Source organism: Borostomias antarcticus (genome assembly GCF_949987555.1).
Source record: "Borostomias antarcticus genome assembly, chromosome: 6".
Taxonomy (NCBI): Eukaryota; Metazoa; Chordata; class Actinopteri; order Stomiiformes; family Stomiidae; genus Borostomias; species Borostomias antarcticus.
In genome coordinates, this window is record NC_140239.1 from 25,460,974 (window position 1) to 25,479,807 (window position 18,834).

Below are 18,834 nucleotides of genomic sequence, written 5' to 3' on the forward strand. Positions count from 1 at the left end.
GACCCTGTGACACCCCCACCGACCGCGAGCCGCATGTGTCCATCCCCCGCCTCTCTCGCGAGCGCCCTCAGGCAGCGGCCCACGGCAGCGCGGTGGCGCCAGCGAGGCGCTTTGATGAGCCATGCGCAGCCGAGGTGGGGACGCTGGGTCTGGGAGCCTGCAACCCCCCCCCCCCCCCCTCTCCTTTGCCCTGATTCCCTGCAGCTCTGGGCGTATCAAACACACACACACACACACACACACACACACACACATACAAAGCTCCACCGAACAATGTGCCTGGCAGTGCATGGTGTTCTCACCTCCAGGCAGAGAGTGGGTGGAGATGAGAGTAAGAGATGAGAGAGAGAGTGAGAGAGAGAGAGAGGGGAGAGAGAGATATGAGAGAGACAAAGAGAGAGGGAGGAGAGAGAGACAGAGAGAGATACACAGAGAGAGAGGGTAGAGAGAGAGAGAGACACAGAGAGAGACGGGAGAGAGAGGAGAGATACAGAGAGAGAGGAGAGATACAGAGAGAGAGAGAGAGAGGAGAGATACAGAGAGAGAGAGGATAGATACAGAGAGAGAGAGAGGAGAGATACAGAGAGAGAGAGGAGAGAGAGAGGAGGTAAAGAGATGCCTGCCTGGTTGTGGAAGGTGGTGAAGGATATAATCCAGGGCTCTGGCGCGGCGCCTTTTGAAGCTCTCCTCCTTCTCTCCTCCATCTCTCCTCCCTCTCTCTCTGTGATGATGAAAGACTGATGACGTTGGGGGGGGGGGGGGTGTAGACAGACCCCCCCAGTCTGAGGACGAGGAGTAGATCAGAGTGGCGGCAGCTTAATGATCTCTGACTCACTCCCTCCCCATCCCCCTCCACCCCCTTCCCCCTCCTCTGGCTCGCCCCCTGACAGGCGTGGGGTGGGGACAGGCCACGGGGACGCGCACGTGTCCAGCACGGACGAAGGACTCCGAGGGAGGCGTGACGGGGCTGTTTACGCCGCGTCTCCCTCTGTCGTCTCGGGGATTTTGTCCACTTGTTTGACTCGGGAAGTTACGGGCTTTCGAGTTTACGAGCCGGCTTTGCCTAGCGGTGCCCCTGACGCACGACGCTGCGTGTAGCCCTGCTGCAGGATGTGAGGTGTGTGTGTGTGTGTGTGCGCATGCGTGTGTGCGTGCATGTGTGTGGTGTGCCTGAGAGTTTATGCACAGAGACACCAAGAGAGGGAGGGAGAGGGGGCTCCCATTTGTTGATGCTTTGTTGCTGTCGCTATGACTCTAACTTGTCTTTCTGATGCAACAGCAAAGAACTCGATACACACACACAAAAAAACAGCCCCCATCCTTACGCCTCGAACTCACCAGTCGCGCAAGCGCAACGGACGCCGTTTGCGCGGGCGGATTTGAGCGGAGTCATAACTCTCTTTGTTTTTCCACTTCAATGATCAGTCTGATGTCATCCATGTCTTCTGGATGAGAGTAGTTGAGTAGTTAGCTACTGACGTCTGGGAGGCGAGAGAGGATTTGTTGACAGTGTGTTGTGACTTCTGATTGGATGGTAGGATGCAAGCATGTGGAGATGATATTGGTGCTTTGATTATATAATAGTAGTAGGTTCAAAAACATATGTAGTGATATGATGAATATACTGTAAATATCCAATGTATTTCTATGAGATTGCGCATGCGGAAAATTCCGCCCTGCGCGGAGAAATCGATTTACGCCAGCGGCACGTCCGCACGCCGCCCGCGGCCGGTGAGAACGGCATCATTCGTTAAACATGGGAGCTGAAGTGACGCGCAGCAGTGTGTGTTGCGCTTCCGCGACTGGTGAGTTTGAGACGTTACCCTTCCAGAACCCATCCGTACCCCTTCAGCACCCCCTGTGTGATGCACATCCAGTGAGGCATTTTCTCCCAAATATCGTTCTGATATGTACACCGAGCTCACAGGCTGGCTGGCTAATTTGCGCATACATATGTATGAGAGCGAGGGCTGCCATATGGCCTGTATAGGAACAGACAGTGTGTCACTCTGCGCTGATTTTTATTGGCCGACTCAAAAAGGCATCAACGGCGGAGTCGGGGGCCCAGGGACAATTGCAGCTGCCTCCTGTCATTGTGGAGCTGAGACTTAGTGCTCGCCCCGTGGAGAAGCGTGACAGGTACATTGTCAGAGGCGCGGGGGGGAAACCCTCGGACCGAACCGGGCCCTCTAATGGCTTCACACACGGACGGGCACGGATGGACGCACGGTGACAATGGCCGCTTTCTCCGGACCGTGCCGCCGGGGCCGACATCCCGGCGCGGAAACACGGCCGGGCTGCAAATGAGCCTAATCTTCCCCCACCCCAGTCAAGATGGCCGCCCACTCCACACAAAGAAGGAACCCCTCGAGGAGTGCCGTAAATCCCCCCCGGGGTTGAGAGACTATTCACCAACTGCGCTTTTTAGTCCATTCTCATTCTAACCATGGACTGGACTCTGAATCTGGCCCCTCGAGAAAAAAAAAAAAAACTCTCTGGTTCACTTGTTCGTGAGCTTGATTGTAGAACTGCTCTTCCTCTTTCCCAAGATGGCAGCGAGTCCATGGAATCCGTCTAGTGAACGTTTCCAGGCTCGGCCGGTCAGTGGCCAGGGGCCAGACGGGACTGGCGTGGTGCTAAAACCTTCCAGTTAGAGGCTCTTTGAAGCTACGCGTGTGTTTCCTCCTGGCGGACTCTCCGTTGCTTCCCGTAATGGCCTCCAGATGGGTCTGGGTTGATGACCATTCCGCTGGCTGATTATGACTGAAGGAGGTCCAACAACTGGGCTGTGTGAGGCTGACCTCGCTCCAGGTGCAGCAGGAGCTAGCCACTGGGCTAGTGGGGGATCCTGTCCCAACTGACAACGACATGGTCCGAAGAGGATGAGGAGCAGGAAAAAGAAGGAAAAAAAAAAAAAAAAAACCTTTCTGTTTCTTTTTTTTCGACCGGCTTGCTGACCGAGTCCCCTCGAGGTGTCGGGATCCACGGTGCGTTCCAGTTTTAAACTCAAGAGGAATCTGTGGTTTCGTTACGCCATGATCTTCTCTTGTATGTATTCCTGGGAACCGGGGGAAGATGGGCGTTTCTCTATATTACAGCTGTGTCCATGACGTGCGTCCACTGTGATGGACACATACTCACTTCCTCTTTATCAGTGAGAGAGTATTTCACCGGTCACTTATCTAGTAAATAAAACCTACAGATGTATTCCTTGGCTTTACGATAAATGGCTTTTTAGTGGATTGGCATTGACGGCAGACTGACGAATCTGTCCTGGCAGAGCTGGTGAGATTAAGCGGGCGCAGCTCGGGTTTAGAGCGGGCGCGGCGATGCCACGTGGCGCCACTTAGGCCGGGGGAAAGGGACGGTAGCTGCTTTCGGGGAGCGGTTTCCGAGATTAAGAGCACATCTCTGCCTCGTGCCCGTGAGCCTGCCGCATCTGTGCTCTCGTCTTCATAGCCCTGAGTTCCCTTCTTAAGCCTCGCGTAACGTGACGTTATTCTTACGACGCGCCTGCTCCGGTAGAAGGAATCTCAAGCCTCCCGAGTCATCCAGGATGTTGTCGACGTGTCGTTACTGCGACATCAGCAGGGTGGCCCTTCGAGCTTCCGTTGATTTTAATGGTTCCCACCTGCTGTGCGGTTCCACAGCCTTGATAGATGGCTAGCCTAGCACAGAACCAGGAGGGGGTAGATTAGACAGGGCCTCAATTGCACCCTGCAGTTACCACTAGTGTGGTTGCAAGCTTTCATAATGTAGATGCAGAGAGAATGTAGTTGTTGCATCAGCCGCTGCGGTTTTGCAGCATATTTGTCTCATCTTTTTTTCCCAAGGTGTGAAGTGGAAATGCGAGTAGAACGGATGTCTATACTATAGAGTGACTGTTCTGCTTCAGAAGGCGTTATGCTCTTGTGTTCTGTAAAGGCTACTGCCACTCTTAACATGCCCTACTTCAGGCTTCCCCAGGTGAGGAGGCCTTGTTTAGGCTCACAGGTCACGCTCAGTTCTGCACCAGTTCGCACCATTGATCCTGGACGTCAATCGACCAATCAACGCCAGTCCTTTGCCATCTCTCGGGGACGTGGGGGGGGGGTGGATCACTAATGACCGGTGTAGAGAGGCCCAGCTGCATCACGCTAATGCCCTCAGCCGGAGGCGGGGCAGATCACACACGTCTGAGGGCGCCCTGGTGTCATTATTACGACACGCGCTCGGAGGGAGACGCAAGTGCGGCCGTAGCCTCAGGCTCTCACACGGGGAGAGAGACACACACACACACACCTCCGCGGCGTCCACGCCAGTGAAGCCCCCGCACCGGCGGGGAGGGGGGGGGGGGGGGGGGGCGGTCCAGACGACTCAGCGTGTCCTCAAGAATGCGGTAAGAGGAAGAGAGAGGAACAAGCAGCGCCGCCACCGCCGCCGCCGCTGCTGCTGGGGTAGAGATAGCGCCGTGCGTTCGGGCACCATGACTAAGTACACGGGGTGGGCTTTATCTACGCTACTCACCCTCCGAATATGAAGTACGCATGTGGCAGCCAGGTAGGAAAGCAAATGTTGGGAGTGGAGAGACGCCAGAACAGCATAGTTTGTGGACACGGTCCGTTACAGGAGCGCAGAGTCCGGTCATGTTGCTCTCTGAGGTGATACTTTCGTGTGTGAGTCTCTCCCTCTGAACCGGACCGGCTCCTGGTCTATTAATAGACTGTAGTGGACGTAGCAAACTAGCATGATATGGATATGATAGGGCCCTGGATATGGATCCCCCTGGGTCCAAAAGAAAGAATTGAATTGAATAACATCCGCCACATCCGGACTGCATGAGGACTTATTTTCAGCGCGCCGTCGTGTCATAAAGCCGATCTCGCAATCGCTCTTCTCTAAACATTATTCTCAGCGGAGAGAGAACGGAAACTTTGACACTCCGAGGTCTCCGTGCGTGCGTGACGGTAACCACATCCTACCGGAAACCGCGTCCTTGAAAAGTCGTGGATGGAGTTGCTGCAAGGTATCCTTCGGATGAGCGACACAGTGTTGCACTGTGAACATCTGTGTCGTTTCCACCTGACACTGGAAGCGGACAAGTCAGAAGACAAGCAGTTTCTAATTTCTCTATGTCTTAGTGTCATTTATCTGCAGTGCAATGTACCCTTACAGGGAAAAGACGTGTTGAAATTGAACAGATGGCAATAATACAGTGTGTGTGTGTGTGTGTGTGTGTGTGTGTGTGTGTGTGTGTGTGTGTGTGTGTGTGTGTGTGTGTGTGTGTGTGTGTGTGTGTGTGCGCGCGTGCGTACATATGTTTGTGCACTCACTCTCCATTCCACTAACACATTTCAACACTGCATCCTGAACCCGAGGCTGGAGCATATTGACTCACTGTGACGAGGAACTGAGGAAATTGCAGCAGTGTTTCTAAACAATGGTTCCCTACCTCCCCGGGCTTCCTGTGCGGAGACACGATTAGTCTTCTGTCTCCGGAGACGCTCGGGGGGGCCCAGCGCTGTCATGGCGGCACGCCTTCGCGCTCATTTCACTTATCGTAGTCACGCGTTCGAGGAAATTAGGACACCTGTCTACGGTCGTGAAACCGATTAACCGTAGTGTCACTACATAACGCCACATCGTAGCGGGCTGCAATTATTAATTGGCTCCCAGGGAGCAGTTTGTCTTTTGGTATTCGCCGAGCAGCGAGCTGTCCGTCAACACAGGTGTGTGAAGTTCATCTTTCCCGTCTTGAAATTAATAAGTCGATGATCAAAAATAGATGCGCTGTAATCCCAGGGTGGGGGAGGGTCGAGTGAGTCCTTCCGGATTGTTCTGCTCTGGGCCCTCTTGACAGCAGCTGCTGCTCCCATTTCTCTGACTGTCCTCTGACTGTCCTCTAACCGACCTATCAGCCATCAACGCACAGGCCGCTCTGGGCCGGCGGGATTCTTCCCCAACAAGATGGCGGCAAGCTACCCTCCGATCACGGGTCACTTTAAAAGTTGTAGCCGGATAGATCGCAATAGAAACAATATGTACTTATTAATACTCGCCATGGCGTCATATGCTTCCTGCTGTAACTGACGTGTCAGTCAGTCCTTCTGACAGTTAGGTGGCGCTGAACCTGATCCCAGTTATCGGCACTGGAGGCGGCGAATCTTTGATGTGTGTGTGTGGGGGGGCGATCGTGGGGTGGGGGGGGGGTGACTGCGCTCTCTCGGGATCTGATGAATATTCCATCAGGGAGGGGGCAGAGGCAGAGGCGGCATGTTGGAGGGGTGTATAATGGCGTTGATTTATAAAAGGACCCCGGGGGGGGGCGGGGGTCAGAGTGAGGGGGTTGAGGGGTCAGGTCATGGACACAGCTGCGTCATTAATGCGAGCTCAGCTGTCAGCACAACTCTTGGAGGGCTAAAGTAGCGGCTCGGCGCGGCCGATGCTGCGTTTCAGAGTGACACGTCTCGGGACGCTTATCCGCACGGTCGCTCTTTTATCTCTGACTCTTGGCTCATGGATAATCGGACGATAATTGAGTAACTGTTTTGTTTTGCACCCGTCGTTGATGGAATCCGCTCGCACATTTTCCAATTACCCTTCTGACTGTAATTAGACTTTAGCCTAGGCTTTGATGATGGATGGATGGATGGATGGATGGATGGATGGATGGATGGATGGATGGATGGATGGATGGATGGATGCATGGATGGATGGATGGATGGATGCATGGATGGATGGATGGATGGATGCATGGATGGATGGATGGATGGATGATGGATGGATGGATGGATGATGGATGGATGGATGGATATTGGTATCACTGCCTGATTGGTAGCATGTACCCGAGTGCTAGCTATGGCGACCACCAGCACCTCTACTGTCGTACGATACCGTTGAGAGAAGGAACTCACAGGGAAGCTCCAGAGATAATCCCCCCAGAGAGCGCATTAGTCTGGGCTCAGGGGGGCTAGAAACTCAGGCTCAGCGCTAGCAAGCAAGCTAGCCCTCCCAGCTAGTCTCCCTCCGGTGGGGGGCTGAGCGCTCAGGCCTGCCTCCTCCTCCTCCTCCTCTTCTTCCTCGTCCTCCAGAGCTACGGGGGGACGCCATCGCTGACACTGAGCCTCCCCGACACAATGGTGCCGGCCGCGAGACCCGCCCGCCCGGGCTGTGACTGACAGGAGCAGGCCGGGCAGAGGACAGGGAGCGAGGGAGTAGGAGGAGAGACGAAGGGGGCAGAGACGTCATGATCCCCGCTGATCCGGCGGAAGGAGACGCGAAGGAACGAGGCGCCACTCAGTTCCCCTCGCCGGCGAGCGGAGATGGGTGAGGAGGAGGAGGAGGAAGGGTTATCCGCCTTTTGAGCTTTGCAGTTCATAATAATCCCTCCCAGAGAGATGGCCGGCAGCCTTAAAGCAGCTCGCTGTGAAGAGCCGTAAACGGCAGCGTTGTAAAAACCGTTTTAGTTCGCGTTCGCGTCCAAAAAAAACTCTCAGCTTCCGCGCTTTTACGGGGGGCGGACGTCGGGAGGAAAGCTCTTCTTAACGTCACCCCGGGAAACGGCATTACAGGCTGAGGAGCTTATCACTCGGGGTGGGGGGGGGGGGGGGGGGGTTGTTGCTGGTGTTTTAATGAAGGGGTCTGCGCCGTCTTCAGCCAGCCCCCCCGCTGGGTGTGCTGCTGTAAACCGAGCCATGAAACCCAGATAATCCGGTCCAGACACACGGACCTGGCCCGACGGACCCCTACTACTCCGCTCGGCTCTGAAGCGCTCCGACGCGAGCCGGTCGACAGCTCCTGAAACGAGCCGGGGACGTGATGCTAATATAGAAATGCTAACGGGGAAATACTAATGGGGAAATTTCCACCGCCGTGTTTGCGGATCCATTGGTGGATCGAGGGAGCGGCGTTTCGATACTACGGTGGGTAAACGTCCTCGCCGTCTCTTAGAGGACTCCCTGTCTTTAGTTTCCCTGTCCGTGTCCCTCCTCGTTCAGGAGGAGGCCGTGGCGCTGAGGAAAGCTTTTAGATTTATTTCTTTTTCCCTCCCTTCCCTTTTAGCGAGGGCTGCGCTCCCTTTGGAAGCTGCTGGAGAGGGAGGAGAGGAGGAATGAGTCCAGCTCCTCTCCGGGGTCGTGCGGCGGTTAGGGAGGTTTTTCTGCGGAGGTGGGGGGGGGGGGGTCACGGCCGCTTTAGCGCTGGCGTTGTGTGCGAGCGTTTCCTCGTCACTGTGCCAGGTGACCCCGGTGACACCCACCCCCCCCGGGGCAGCAGGCCAGCGGACCCCGAACAACAGCTCTCTAACGGGGACACAGCGAGAGCAGTCAGCCCCCCGGAAGAACCAGCCTGCCGCTCTCTCTGTCTCTCTCTCTCTCTCTCTCTGTCCATTCCAGTTGATGAATACATCAATAACATCACACTAGGCCGCGTGCGGAATTTTCTGGAGGGGGTGGAGAGCAGGACAGAGGAGGGAGGGAGGAGGGAGGGAGGAGGGGGAGCCACGTAGATCTGAATAGGACGCGGATTTAAAGAGAAGACGATACGGAAAATGGAATGCAGCGCGCCGTTTTTCTCTTACGACGGCTTGACTTGCAGCTGTGGCGATAATTGAAGTGCTGGCACTCGCGTCGTGCGCACACACTCGCGCGCACACACACACACTGCTCACGCACACTGCTCGCACATCTTACCCAGAGATTTTACCAGCTAGTTAAGAAGTCTTATTTATAATGGGCCTGGCAGAAGTTCAGAACTGGCTTTGAGTGGCATGAATCCTCATGGTGCTGCCGTGTTGTTCACACATGCCTGGTGTGTGTTCATGTGAAAAAGGTAGGTCGCTGATTGCGTGTGGCGTGTTTGTGTTCGTGGTAAGTGGTTGAGGTCTGAGTACTGTGTGTATGTGTGTGTGTGTGTGTGTGGGGGGGGGGGCGGCGGACTGGGGCGCAGCGCGTGATGGACACAACCGATCATTACCCTGCTCCTCTGCACTCCTCCCCAAGGCAGTCCTTCTCCTCATCCTCCTCCTCCTCCTCCTCCTCCTCCATTGCTTGTGCTCCCTTCTTGTCTCACTTTCTCCATTTCAATCCAGCCCCCTCCCTCTCTCTCTCTCTCTCTCTGTCTCATACACGCAAGCTCTCTCCCTTTCCGACATTCTCTCTCTCTCTCTCTCTCTCTCTCTCTCTCTCTCCCTGTCTTCTCATACACGCACGCTCTCTCCCTTTCTGGCATTCTCTCTCGCTCTCTTTCTTCCTCCCTCCATCATTGTATTCCTCCTCCCCTCTGCGCCTCGTCTTTCTCCTCTTAATCATCTCCCGTCTCGTTCTTTCCGCACAGGCCTCCTGCTCTCTCTGTCCGTTCGCTGCACTTTAACGTTCCCTCTCTTCTACGGAAGCGTGGACAGACTTAAGCCCAGAGACCGCCGGAACCGTCTCGGCACAGAGAGCGGACTCACGCAGGCCAGGTCGCACGAACCGCTCTGAGACAGACGAGCCAGGTCATCGGGGTGAACTCGCACCAGCTGTGGGCTGCGCCGTACGGGCGGCCATCTTGTAGCCCCCCCCCCTCCCAACCACCCAGCCCCAACTATCTGTTCTCTGTCTCTCTCCTCCATGCTGATGAGGACAGTCACATGGCTTGACAGACGGACAGACAGACAGACAGACCCCCCACCTCTACACACACACACACACGACACACACACACACCTCCCTTCAGAGGATAACGTGAATGATGAAGCCCAGGCCATTACCTCCCCATCAAATATACATGCATCCGAGGCCGTCCCTCTGCATGCTGCGGCCCCACGCCAGGGCACACCTTCAGGTTAGCACAACCGTCCCATGAATAATTCACACGGACCTGAACGCGCGGAAGACTGAGATGGAGGTGTTCTGCAGCCCGTTTCATCCCCTCGCCTCTTCTGTGACAGAAGACAGAGGCGTGTCGAGGGCCGGGTTGAACGCTGGAATACTCAACCCAGACAGGGGTTAGGGTTCGAGTAAACGCCACCCTTTCACTCAATCTAATCCATTTTCATCACGTTTTTTATTTATTTTAGGCTTCTTAAAGGGGAGCTTTTCAGACGCGCTGGCTTCAGTTAAAGGCGTTAATGAATCTGATCCATCCTCTCTGCTTCTCTCTGCATGAATGGCGTTAACTAATTATAGATCCGCTGCTGGTCATGTTCTGACCCAGAAATGGATTTTCCTCCAAGACCATTGATCTCATCACGATTGAAACCAGGTTGAAACGTTGGCGAGAGAGAGAGAGAGAGAGAGAGAGGATGTGCACCGTGTGAAGCTCCCCTCTCATCCGATCGGGGTTGTTTGTTTCGGGCAGCGGCGCGGAGAATGGATAATGGGCGGAGCAAACGGGCGCCCACGGCGATCGCCTGTCCTCTCTTTCACGGGAGGATGGAATGGGGGGGGGGGGAGAGAGAGAGGGGGGAGGGGGAGAGGCGAAAAGAAAGAAGGGGAAAGCGAGAGATGAAAGACCCCGAGTTGAAAGGTGAAGGCCTGGGGTTTTAGGGGGTCTGGAGGCGGGGGGGGGGGGGCTCTTCTGCAGGGGGGGGGGGGCTCTTCTGCAGGCGGGGGGGGTGGAGCTCCGGGAACGGCTGTCACGGCCTGTCTGGGGGCCGCGGAGACGGACTGTCTTATGTCACTGCCTACAGCAGAGCAGAAGAAAAACACAAAGACGGCTCCTTTGGTGCCTTGAGAAATGAGCACAGCCTGCTACCCGCTGTGTGTGTGTGTGTGTGTGTGTGTGTGTGTGTGTCTGTTTATGTGTCTGCTTGTCTGTCTGTGTGTGTGTGTGTGTGTGTGTGTGTGTGTGTCTATGTGTCTGCTTGTCTGTCTGTGTGTGCGTGTGGGTGTGCACGTGATGGGCCTGTTTAAGTGGGTTTGTTTGGGTGTGTGTGTCGCTATGTGAGGGTTTGTATGTGTGCTTAGTTGTGTAACTGTGCCTGTCTATCTGTCTGTCGGTCTGTCTTTGTGCGTGTCTGTCTGCCTGTGTGTGTGTGTGTGTGCGTGTGTGTGCATGCGAGGGCACTCGTGCGTGAGTAATCCTACTATTTGTGTATCCCAAGCGGCTCCATTCATCCGTGAAGCTAAATTATTTTTCGCAGGAAGCCGAGTCAATCAATCGCCTCCCCTCTCCCTAAGATTACTCCAACATTTGCATCGGGCCTTCTGATTGGCCGAAGGAAATCGATGAAGCATTTCCTCTCCAGGGCCAATCCAATCTGCCCGGGGCGGGACATAGGGGGCGATGCAGAGAGCACGGTTCAGAGCAGATATAGATATATACACATACAGAGAGGGAGAGCACGATTCGGGGCAGAGATAGATATATACAGTGCAGAAAGGGAGAGCGCGGTTCGGGGCAGAGATAGATATATACAGAGATAGAGAGGGAGAGCGCGGTTCGGGGCAGAGATAGATATATACAGAGCAGAAAGGGAGAGCGCGGTTTGGGGCAGAGATAGATATATACAGTGCAGAAAGGGAGAGCGCGGTTCGGGGCAGAGATAGATATATACAGAGATAGAGAGGTAGAGCGCGGTTCGGGGCAGAGATAGATATTGTGATAGTATTTTAGACTGGTCTAGTCAAAAGATTTACCAAGATACGTTCAAAAGGTTGAGTCTGGTTTATTGTGAAAATCAATACGAGCCGCAAGGACTTCCTGAGAAACACAGCAAGGGTGGGTCAGTCAGAGAAGTGAAGTCAGCCTCTTCGCTCTGGCTTATATACAGTCAAAACACAGGTAGAAATGGCAGGCGTGGCCAAGAGTATAGACATGTGAAACAAAGGAAACAAAGGTCTGAATCAGGACGAGGAAGATGAAGGTGTGGCCCTTCTGACTTAAACAAAGAGATGAGGAAGAGCTAGGCCGAGTGTGTTTACAATTACAAAGGGGGAGAGTTGAGGTGTTTTACATTTACAAAGGGGAGACTGAAACTAGGGTTTGCAGGGGACTTGGGGGGAGGTGATGAATTACAAAGACAAAGATTTAAGGTGTTTGGATGTAAATTCCTGGACAATCCCCCATTTGTGCCTGAAACAGGTACACAAAAATAAAATATAAAATCCAAACACAGTGTAAACAGTCAGCTATGCTATACATGTGGAAAGGAAATGATCTCTCCACTAGGTGGAGCAAAAAAAAAAAAAAAAAATTCTCTTTTTTATTATTTTCTTTCCACGTGCAAAATCACGCACCAAAACCCCTTGTTTCAGAAATTTGACAGGAAACAAGATAAAAAAGATGACATGATTATATACTATTTATAGTCTAAGAGTGGACAACCATTCACCAAAAAAAAAAACTTGATTTAACAAGGCAAAAAAAAAAGATAAAATGGTTACCAGTGTAAGAGGGGCAAAAAACCTCTTGGTCAATTTAGAGGAAAAACCCAAACTTATTTATCAACTCATGTTTCAACCATTGTAACTCTTGTAAACAAATATGATATTTTTCAGATTATTTCAAAATTCATTCACTCTTGTGAATAATCGCATGTGATGTCCTATGGAACATAGCTTCCATGTGTGCGTCTCTGAATGTTTAATGTAGGTTCCAGTGTGTGCGATCAGAGGTGCAGTCATTGCTGTTGAGCTTGTCCACGTTGTCATAACAAACACGAGAAGGAGGTGACCGGCAAGGTCAGTCTCCGATTGCTCATCAGAGGAGAGGACAGTGTGGCGGTGACCGTCAAGGTCACTCTCCGATTGCTCATCAGAGGAGAGGACAGTGTGGCGGTGACCGCTTTGCCCTTGAGATCTCTGGTTTGGCTGCATGGACCGTCCTCTCAGCTACTTTTGACAGCTATTCCACACAGGCCAGAATGCCATGGTCCTGATTGTTCCATCTTTGACGGGTAGGTTCACCCCGCTACATCTCTCTGACGGGTAGGTTCACCCCGCTACATCTCTTTGACGGGTAGGTTCACCCCGCTACATCTCTTCTCTTCCATGTTTTCTGGCCTGTTCTCAGGCTGCTCATCTGCTCCTTGGTTTGGGATGCAACGGCGTCGAAGTTCTCTCGTGGGGACGGCCCCAGGTCGCGGATCAGGACCCAACCCCCAGGAGAGATGTGATGCAGGAACCCCTCCTTAGCCTCAGGAAATGGCGGTCCTCACTCTTCATTTCTTTTTCTCCGCAGGTGGAGCAGATGCTTGTAGGTCAGAAATGTCTGCCAGGGACACTGGAGGAATCTTGTCAGGGTCTGTGGATGGTACAGAGAGTATAGAAAGCACAGGGGAGGAAGCAGAGACAGCCGCAGCTTTTGCAGCGAGCTCTCGGAGGGTGAGGAGGGAGTCCCTGTCCTGGTTCAGCAGGGTGAAGGTGCGGTGGGACACCACACAGCCAGGGCGCCAGCAGCACGTACAGGCTCTTGAACTGAACCCGGTCCATCCCTGTACTGCTCCACGTAGGGCCGGCCCGGGTCGTGCTGCCGGAGGGCTCACCTCGGCACTCCCGCTCCCCCAGTACAGGCTGATGAAGTGCTCCATCTGTGGATCCACAGATGAGAAAGACAAACAGAGACAAAACAGAAGAGCAAAAAGAGAGTCCTCTGGTCTGGTCTCCCTGTTCCCTTCTTTGGTCAGGAACGGTTATCAGCAGTCTGTAGGAGATACTCAGAAATATGGTTAAGCGCAAGCTCCTGCTTTGGGGAAAAAATGTTGTTATTCTGTCAGGAAAACTTAAACAGGGTGACTGTTCAAGTGTCATTTAGAGCCAGTCTGCAGTAGCCTATAGTGACATCAAGGGCAGTGTTAGAATGACTTTAACACGCCCAGTCCCCAGTCATGATCAAGGCAATTGGATTTGGCTCTAGCATTTCTCTCGCGATTTTATGAAAATAAAATAACCATATTCTCGTCTCAACAAAACAACACCCCCTAAGGGTGAAAGCAAAAATTTCCTGAAGTCAGGATAAAAATAGAGATGGGGCAAAGAAAATGACACTAAAATGAACTGGCTTCATTTACAATTAACTAATCAAAAAAACTCCAGCAAAGCTTCATTTGTATAGCTAAAATTTGTATATCTAAAACCCCCCTCTTCTGCATTTGAGGACAGAGTATTTGGGCACTGCTTCGGACAAAATGGTCTCTTCTCCGTTTCATACTTATCTGTCGCTCACAGTGAATTGGTGACATGGCGTTGGCGTTGCATCTCACGAACCCCAGATCGCCCATCTGTAGGGAAACAGGCCAGTAACCTCCATCTCCACCTCCGGTCTGTGCCCGTCTCCTGGTTCGGCATTCACCCATCACTCCCGGAACGACAGTTGTCTGTAAAAAACACTCAGAAAAACACTCAGGCCCGATGAATGTGCCTCAAACTATAAACATGAGATATTTAACATAACCATTTAAAAAAATATAATTGGGTTATGAGATGCTGCATTCAGATTAAGACACTGGCAACCCTTATCTATTCTCCCCACTATTATGCACAAACCTTATGTCTTAAGCTACATATTAGAAAGAGAGACAAAACAAACAGTTAAACAGACAAACAGCAGGTTCCAATGTCCCCAGGAAGGCATGATCCAGGCTCCTCAAAGACCTGCCCCCCAGGGTCCATAGCACCTGAAAAATAAAACTCAAACACAGACTGGGTTCAATAGCAGAGGGGAAGGCCTAATGCCAACTCCTCAAAAAACACATCATTATATGAATGAAATTCATACAGTAGAAATGCATAAAACGAACAGCTTATGGCCATTCATTGACTATTGAAACAAACTCCTGAATCAAACACCTATTCAAAACCCTGTCAGACTTTTGAGTTTGCTCTACATCTATTTCATCCTGTTTATTTACCTTAAAAAAATGAGTCTATATTGGCTAGTTAAAATCTCCCTTATGGGTTGTTCAAGGGAACTCCAGCAGGTGGCGCTCGACCCCAAAATCGGAGGCTCTTCCTTCCGGACCTGTTCGGACAAATACCTCGTAGAAAGGGGCGTGCTAATGGCGGGAGCAGCAACAGCCTGGTTGGGTGCTATAGAATTAACAGGCTTTTCCCTTAACCTAATCATCTCAACCACCTCTAGCTGCTTAGAATTTTAGAATTTAACACTAAAATGTCAGATGTGGATGTAAGAAATCGAAAAATGCTTTAGCACAACAATCTCATCAGGCTAGACGTTTAGCAGTAGAATTCTGTTACATCCTCTAGCCATTTTAATAGCTAGTGTTACAGGGACACCTAGTGGTGATCCCAAAATGTTGCATGTATGACCCGGATGTGGTCTATGGTTGTGCGCGGGGAAATTTAAAGAAACAAATCCCAAATAACCACAACGCAGCCTAAAACGCTTATGAAAGGAAACCTTATGGTTAACTCACGGCGGGAAAGAATACAATTTCGAAAGAACACACATTAAGACACATTAAATTCGCTTAGTACTCACCCAGTCAGCGAAGTGCTTTGTTCTCTTCTGGCTCAATGGCGGAACACCGCGATAGCGGAGTTTTCCTGCGTCTCCTAGGCAACCAGCTAGCCTACTGGAAATCTAGCAGAATTTTAACAGTCTAAAAAGTGTACAAAACAATACTTTACCTGGATCCATGGCGCGCATAACAAACAATAATCAAGAGCCGAGGCTCAAACAGTGAACACATAAGACGAACAACCCCCCGTGCACATGCAAGAGAGAACGTAGCAGACACACGGGAACGCAAACAAAGAACGACCAAACGACGACCAAAAACGACTAATATACGACTTAACACACAAACATGAAACAAAGGCCCACGTTTACAACAAGCATGCTCGGCTGCACTAGCAATTCTGGTCCAGGCTAAACCGGACGTCTAGATCCTACCAAAAATACTGTACAGCCACTTGGTCAAAGGTAACGCTCGTTAGGTCTACCAACCTGGTCAAAGCCAACTTTCGTTAGGTCTACCAACCTGGTCAAAGCCAACTTCTCGTTATGTTTACCAAGTCACCCGGGAACAAAGGGGAAAACGTTTCTCCAAGAAACGCGGATTGCAAAAACTCTCAATCACTCCCGTAGCTACCATCTCGTTGGTAATCGTTCTTCAACGAACATCAACAATCACTTCGAAGCTATATCTCCGTTGAGCAAAACTCTCTCAACGGGCTCTGCGGTTTTAATCTCACCCGCGACCGGCCAAAAGGGAAGCCTGTTCTGTGCCAATTCTGTGGCGTATTTAACTCACGTTTTAACTTGTAACCGATAGGGGAAACAAGCTTCACGAGACCAAAAATCACACTTCTTCTGAACACTGCTCATGCCCTCGTAACGAAACAAGGACGAAGTCAAAACGACAATACGATATAAATATATATATTGCTGTTCACAACCTCCTTAGATAATTACACAACTTATAGTACTAAAATACCCACGCTGGGGTTTTCTGTTTTCAAACAATCCAGACCAACACAACTGAACCAAATCAAGGCAAATACAACTCAACCCATAAGAGGGTTCGTTTAAACGTACCTGTGAGCCTCAAGAATCCAGTGGAAGAACTGAGGAAATAATCTCGGCGTGCGCTCTAGCGCAAGAGAGAAAATTGATTTTCCAAAACCCACTATGGACCCGACACGTCTGTCGATCAGTTCATCCACTGGAATCCCGGCAACACGCAGGTAGTGCTCCCATTCCCGTTCGCCAAACTGTGATAGTATTTTAGACTGGTCTAGTCAAAAGATTTACCAAGATACGTTCAAAAGGTTGAGTCTGGTTTATTGTGAAAATCAATACGAGCCGCAAGGACTTCCTGAGAAACACAGCAAGGGTGGGTCAGTCAGAGAAGTGAATTCAGCCTCTTCGCTCTGGCTTATATACAGTCAAAACACAGGTAGAAATGGCAGGCGTGGCCAAGAGTATAGACATGTGAAACAAAGGAAACAAAGGTCTGAATCAGGACGAGGAAGATGAAGGTGTGGCCCTTCTGACTTAAACAAAGAGATGAGGAAGAGCTAGGCCGAGTGTGTTTACAATTACAAAGGGGGAGAGTTGAGGTGTTTTACATTTACAAAGGGGAGACTGAAACTAGGGTTTGCAGGGGACTTGGGGGGAGGTGATGAATTACAAAGACAAAGGTTTAAGGTGTTTGGATGTAAATTCCTGGACAATATATACAGAGAGGTAGAGCGCGGTTCGGGGCAGAGATAGATATATACAGAGCAGACAGGGAGAGCGTGGTTTGGGGCAGAGATAGATATATACAGAGCAGACAGGGAGAGCGCGGTTTGGGACAGAGATAGATATATACAGAGCAGACAGGGAGAGCGCGGTTTGGGGCAGAGATAGATATATACAGAGCAGACAGGGAGAGCACGGTTCGGGGCGTTCCGAGCCAGCGGTACAGCTCGCGGGGGTCAGGTGGACGAGCGAAACCCGATGCCGACCGGTCCCGGCGGCGGCTCCTTCCCCCCGGGCCTCCGCCCGCTCGCGGCCCGGCCGTCACGGCGGATTACCAGAGACGCTGTGGCGTGTCGCTTCCCTCCGCCAGACGGCCGTTGGCGCAGCCGGAGGGTTTCATGGGCGGGCCGCGGTCGCAGGCTGACGTCGTAATCCCAACCGCTCATCGCGACGTCGCGAGGGATCGCTCTTGATCTGCTCCGCAAACCGTAGCTAGAAACCCGTGTTTGTTTTGTTGGTTCGCTGTTGTTCACTGGATTTAGCAATTTGACACAGTACTGCCTCTCTCTCTCACTCTCTCTCTCTCTCCCCCCCCCCCCCCCCCCCCCCTCCCTCAGTGGGCTTGTGTGAAGCGCTGCGGTCGGTGATGATGGGAGTACGAGGGTTCGGGGCCCGGTCCCGGCTCTATGGGCGGCCATTGTGTGCCAGCCGCTGTGTGGCCGCTGTGTTGATTGATAGAGGAGGACGCTTCCTTCCTCCACCCCCGCCGGGAGCGGGCAGCACAGACAGACACATTCTCTCTCCCTGCGTGCGTCTTTAGTGACTGAACTTCCTGCTCCTCTGAACGGGGGAGCCAGTAGCCGAGACCGAGCCAAGAGCGTGTGTGTGTGTGTGTGTGTGTTTGTGTGTGTGTCTGTGTGTCTGTGTGTGTGAGAGAGAACGAGAATAAATAATATTTTCAAATGACACATCTAAGGCCAGACAGTGGCTTCATCTGAAGGTTAGATAAGCAGTCTGTCTTCCAAAATCGGTCAGGAATTTACTGTCCACGTGTCTCAGCTGACTTAAAGCGCACACACACACACACACTCACGGTAATTTCCATATTTGTTTTGCAGAAGGATAATTAGATGACATGGATTCTCACTGGGTAAATAAAAAGGCCCAGTGTCATAGTCCTCGGTCCCATGCCTGTTCATAAACCTTTCAGCTTCCCTCTGACAGGGCAAACACTACCGTCGGCGCCCCATCCATAAACAATCTCCGCCGAAACTATTTTGAGACGCCGTCTGGTTTGTGGCGGCGTTTACGTTATCTCTGGCGTGTACCGCGGAGGCGTTCTGCCTGTTCAACAGCGCGGCTGCCCTCTGCTGCGGTGTCCGAAATTTGTGTCATTGTCCCTTTAAAACCACACGTGCGGTACGTACGTGTCTGTTGCGCTGTGCTCTGCTTTCCAGCGCCCTGCCCCTCCCTAATCCACACACACACACACACACACACTCCCGTACACACACGTACACACCGGTCTCTATGGGCGCCGCTGCTCGATGGCGGCAGCGATGTGATCATGGAATAATCGATGAGGGAACACACCCCCGCCAGCGGACCCCCGTAGGCCCCCAGATCCCCGAGCAGCTCGCCTGACAGCAGAACAGAACACAGCAGGGAGGGCAGAACAGAGCAGAACAGAGCAGAACACAACAGAGTAGAACAGAACAGAGCAGAGCA

The 18,834-nt window shown here is 52.1% G+C and overlaps 1 protein-coding gene across 1 annotated transcript in view; it reads left to right on the plus strand.

Annotated features, from left to right (window-relative positions):
• fynb (FYN proto-oncogene, Src family tyrosine kinase b) overlaps positions 1–18,834 on the plus strand; it is a 46,855-nt gene that overhangs the window by 10,888 nt on the left and 17,133 nt on the right. The window lies entirely within an intron of this gene.